The sequence below is a fragment of the Anopheles coustani genome (genome assembly GCF_943734705.1).
Source record: "Anopheles coustani chromosome X unlocalized genomic scaffold, idAnoCousDA_361_x.2 X_unloc_62, whole genome shotgun sequence".
Taxonomy (NCBI): Eukaryota; Metazoa; Arthropoda; class Insecta; order Diptera; family Culicidae; genus Anopheles; species Anopheles coustani.
The window spans coordinates 151,895-157,500 of NW_026525173.1; the positions used below are offsets into that span (position 1 = coordinate 151,895).

Below are 5,606 nucleotides of genomic sequence, written 5' to 3' on the forward strand. Positions count from 1 at the left end.
AATGTGGGTAGCAGCGTGTCTCCTATTCCGAGAGGAACGGGAAATCACTCAAATACTCACTTAGTAGGGATTATGGATTGCAATGGTCCATATGAACTCGGAACTTCTAGTAAGTGCTGGTCATCAGCCAGCGTTGAATACGTCCCTGCCCTTTGTACACACCGCCCGTCGCTACTACCGATGGATTATTTAGTGAGGTCTTTGGAGATGATCGTTCGCTGGATCCTCGTGAACCGCGTCTGCTTTATCGAAGTTGACCGAACTTGATGATTTAGAGGAAGTAAAAGTCGTAACAAGGTTTCCGTAGGTGAACCTGCGGAAGGATCATTAGTGGCCAAGTGATCCTTCCAGAAGTCCGAACCTGCGGGTTGAGACTTCGGCACAAGTTGCCATATGATAATTGACGAAACACTATAGAAGTCCGAACCTGCGGGTTGAGACTCAGGCACAAGTTGCCATATGAAAGTTGACGAAACACTAACAAGTCCGAACCTGCGGGTTGAGACTTAGGCACACGTTGCCTTATACATGACTTCGAACAAATACACAAGTCCGAACCTGCGGGTTGAGACTTAGGCACAAGTTGCCTTATACATGACTTCGAACAAATACACAAGTCCGAACCTGCGGGTTGAGACTTAGGCACAAGTTGCCATATGAAAGTTGACGAAACACTAACAAGTCCGAACCTGCGGGTTGAGACTTAGGCACACGTTGCCTTATACATGACTTCGAACAAATACACAAGTCCGAACCTGCGGGTTGAGACTTAGGCACAAGTTGCCTTATACATACATTGGCCAAATAAACAGAAGTCCGAACCTGCGGGTTGAGACTTAGGCACAAGTTGCCATATTATATTCGATCAAACACTAAGTAGTCCGAACCTGCGGGTTGAGACTCAAGACCGTAACAAGATGTCACTATACAAGTCCGAACCTAAGGGTTGAGACTTAATGCGATCTAGATACCAAGTTGACATCCAATACCTGTTGAGCAAAACCAAAGATTCCCTGTTCTCGAATGATTACACTATATAACAGGGAATCATGAAGAAATCAAGCAAGCGTGAAACAAAGTCATCACTTGGGCATGCTCGATAGCCAACCACATGACCTTAACCTAAGAGAGCATGCAAACCACATGATACCTATAAACGATTAACCCGCCCTAGTTCAATCGTTCACCAAGTGATGACTTCAGTATGGCTAAGAGAAAAACTTTTAAATGGGAAAAACTCTAAGTCCGAACCTCCGGGTTGAGACTTCCGCGTCGGAGGTGGGCGCACCTCCTATCCGAAAGATGATGAATCAGGGGTGTTCGGTCAGCAATGGTCGGATGCCCCGTCGTAGTCCAACTATGACAATCAAAGTCAAGACCTCCGGGTTGAGACTTTCCGCGAGTACAAGCATAAAGGAACACGGACCAAGCCGTACCGAGAGAATCGGTACTAGAGCCCTCGTGGTTCTACATTGAGAGAGCCCTCGTGGTTCTCATTAGGGGCTTTATGCAAGAAGTACTCAATACTGTGGTGTGAAGTATAAAGTATAGTCCTCGCCTGGTCCACGCTGCTTCGGCGGTCCTGGGTAAGATAGTTAATTCTAGCTTGCCCTATAGTGGAATGAGGACACTTAATGCTTCGTCTTTTAGCGGCGGCTAGACTCCTCCTCACGGGGAACGAGTTGACGCGCACAGCGGCGGCTTACGCACTATGGCAATCATGGATGCCTGAAGATTCCGTGAAGTTCTCCCCTGGTCCACGCTGCCTCGGCAGTCCTGGGTAAAATGGAATATTTCCAGCTTGCCCTATAGTGGAAGAGGACTATCCAACAATACAAAGTCAAGACCTCCGGGTTGAGACTTTCCGCGTCGGTGGTGTCGCGCACCGCCTATCCGAAAGATGGTGTAACAGGGGTGTTCGATCAGCAATGGTCGGATGCCCCGTCATAGTCCAACTATGACAACCAAAGTCAAGACCTCCGGGTTGAGACTTTCCGCGTCCGGAGGTACGCGTACCGCCTACCCGAAAGATGGTGTGCTTCTGGGGTATTCGATGAGTCGGATACCCCGTCGTAGTCCAACTATGACAATCAAAGTCAAGACCTCCGGGTTGAGACTTCCGCGTCCGGAGGTACGCGTACCGCCTACCCGAAAGATGGTGTGCTTCTGGGGTATTCGATGAGTCGGATACCCCGTCGTAGTCCAACTATGACAATCAAAGTCAAGACCTCCGGGTTGAGACTTCCGCGTCCGGAGGTACGCGTACCGCCTACCCGAAAGATGGTGAATCAGGGGTGTTCGATCAGCAATGGTCGGATGCCCCGTCGTAGTCCAACTATGACAATCAAAGTCAAGACCTCCGGGTTGAGACTTTCTAAGAGTACAAGCATAAAGGAACACGGACCAAGCCGTACCGAGAGAATCGGTACTAGAGCCCTTGTGGTTCTACATTGAGAGAGCCCTCGTGGTTCTCATTAGGGGCTTTATGCAAGAAGTACTCAATACTGTGGTGTGAAGTATAAAGTATAGAGTCCTCCACTGGTCCACGCTGCTCCGGCGGTCCTGGGTAAGATAGTTCATTCTAGCTTGCCCTATGTGGAAGAGGACTCAATACCCTACCTGTTGAGCTTGAAACAAAGTCATCACTTGGGCATGCTCATATTGCCATACAATATTCCATTATCTACTAATGAGCATGCAGCTATATGATTATAACCTGTAAACGATTACCCCGCCGTAGTTCAGCGCTTCAACCAAGTGATGACTTCAGTATGGCTAGTGTGTGAAGTATAAAGTATAGTCCTCCCCTGGTCCACACTGCTTCGGCGGTCCTGGGTAAGATAGTTAGTTCTAGCTTGCCCTATGTGGAAGAGGACACCATACTTAATACTGTGGTGTAATGAACAAAGTATAGTCCTCCACTGGTCCACGCTGCTTTGCAGTCCTGGGTAAGATAGTTAATTCTAGCTTGCCCTATGTGGAAGAGGGCATACAAGACAAAGTATAGTTCTCCCCTGGTCCACGCTGCTCCGGCGGTCCTGGGTAAGATAGTTAATTCTAGCTTGCCCTATGTGGAAGAGGACATAATACTCTACCTGTTGAGCTTTAAACAAAGTCATCACTTGGGCATGCTCTATAGCCAACCACATGACATTAACCTAAGAGAGCATGCAGCGTATTATCCCAATGCAAAGTAAACGATAGACTCGCCCTAGTTCAGTGCTTCAACCAAGTGATGACTTCAATATGGCTAGTGTGTGAAGTATAAAGTATAGTCCTCCCCTGGTCCACACTGCTTCGGCGGTCCTGGGTAAGATAGTTAATTCTAGCTTGCCCTATGTGGAAGAGGACACCATACTTAATACTGTGGTGTAATGAACAAAGTATAGTCCTCCACTGGTCCACGCTGCTCCGGCGGTCCTGGGTAAGATAGTTCATTCTAGCTTGCCCTATGTGGAAGAGGGCATACAAGACAAAGTATAGTTCTCCCCTGGTCCACGCTGCTTCGGCGGTCCTGGGTAAGATAGTTAATTCTAGCTTGCCCTATGTGGAAGAGAGCATACATGAACCAAGAACGAAGGTTATGATCGAGGAATGATTCGACAACTAACCGATGGTATGAAATGTGAAGAATTCAAGCAAGCACACAATCAAGTCATCACTTGGGCATGCTCGATAGCCAACCTCATGACATTAACCTAGTAGAGCATGCAAAAACCAATATATATGTAAACGATGCCCCTCCCTAGTTCAGCGCTTCAACCAAGTGATGACTTCAGAATGGCTAAATCAAATCGGTTCAAAACATACCATCGGTACCCTATTGAAACACACAAGTCGATATCAAACCTCATGATTGTGTAGTCCTCCACTGGTCCACGCCGCTTCGGCCGTCCTGGGTAAAATGGAACATTCCAGCTTGCCCTATGTGGAAGAGGGCACATTACTCAATACTGTGGTGTGAAGTATAAAGTTCAGTTCTCCCCTGGTCCACGCCGCTTCGGCCGTCCTGGGTAAAATGGAACATTCCAGCTTGCCCTATGTGGAAGAGGACACTTAATACTTCGTCTCTAAGCGGCGGCTTGACTCCTCCCTACGGGGAACGGGTTTACGCGCACAGCGGCGGCTTACGCACTATGGCAGTCATGGATGCCTTACGTTTCTATGAAAAGTGTGTTCCTCCCCTGGTCCACGCTGCTTCGGCAGTCCTGGGTAAGATAGTTAGTTCTAGCTTGCCCTATGTGGAAGAGGACACGAAGACTTACTGTGGTGTGAAGCATAAAGTTCAGTTCTCCCCTGGTCCACGCCGCTTCGGCCGTCCTGGGTAAAATGGATTCATCCAGCTTGCCCTATGTGGAATGAGGACACTTTATGTTTCGTCTCTAAGCGGCGGCTTGCTCCTCCCTACGGGGAACGGGTATACGCGCACAGCGGCGGCTTACGTTATGGCAGTCATGGATGCCTTACGTTTCCATGAAAAGTGTGTTCCTCCCCTGGTCCACGCTGCTTCGGCAGTCCTGGGTAAGATAGTTAGTTCTAGCTTGCCCTATGTGGAAGAGGACACGAAGACTTACTGTGGTGTGAAGCATAAAGTTCAGTTCTCCCCTGGTCCACGCCGCTTCGGCCGTCCTGGGTAAAATGGATTCATCCAGCTTGCCCTATGTGGAATGAGGACACTTTATGTTTCGTCTCTAAGCGGCGGCTTGCTCCTCCCTACGGGGAACGGGTATACGCGCACAGCGGCGGCTTACGTTATGGCAGTCATGGATGCCTTACGTTTCCATGAAAAGTGTGTTCCTCCCCTGGTCCACGCTGCTTCGGCAGTCCTGGGTAAGATAGTTAGTTCTAGCTTGCCCTATGTGGAAGAGGACACGTAGACTTACTGTGGTGTGAAGTATAAGGTTCAGTTCTCCCCTGGTCCACGCCGCTTCGGCCGTCCTGGGTAAAATGGATTAATCCAGCTTGCCCTATGTGGAATGAGGACACTTTATGCTTCGTCTCTAAGCGGCGGCTTGCTCCTCCCTACGGGGAACGGGTATACGCGCACAGCGGCGGCTTACGCAAGTTAGTCACCCTCGGCAGTGGATCACTCGGCTCATGGATCGATGAAGACCGCAGCTAACTGCGCGTCATAATGTGAACTGCAGGACACATGAACATTGATAAGTTGAACGCATATTGCACGTCGTGGGAACCTACCATGATGTACAGATGACTGAGCGCTTATATTTGAGAAATGTATCGCAAACATTTAACTACGCCGTGACACCCGTCACGAGACGTGCACCATGATGTTAACTAGGGTCGCGACGACCCGCTAGCATTAAAGAACCCGTGGTTTACAATATACTGGCATTGGAATTCGAAGTATTTAGAGCGTCCGTGTTCCCGCGTGAGGCGGAAGTACGAGGAGAAGGCGTGCTTGTGGTGTCTGTGGTGGTGTTTACTGATGTCTAGCTTCAGCTTATTTATTTATTTAAATAGAAGCGAAGATGTCAAAGTAGCGTCGAAGCAGCAGCGGTAGCACAAATGATTCAAGTATGGAAGTTGACCAAAGGAACACAAACAAACTAGCGTATGGGCAATGGAAGGTATCAGTGAGTTAA

At 48.8% G+C, this 5,606-nt stretch overlaps 1 non-coding gene across 1 annotated transcript; it reads left to right on the forward strand.

Annotated features, from left to right (window-relative positions):
• The first annotated feature begins 5,070 nt into the window (after nt 1-5,070).
• LOC131270821 (5.8S ribosomal RNA) lies at nt 5,071-5,225 on the forward strand. The gene has a single exon (XR_009179829.1). It is a non-coding gene; the product is annotated as a 5.8S ribosomal RNA (ribosomal RNA).
• The last annotated feature ends 381 nt before the right edge of the window (nt 5,226-5,606 follow it).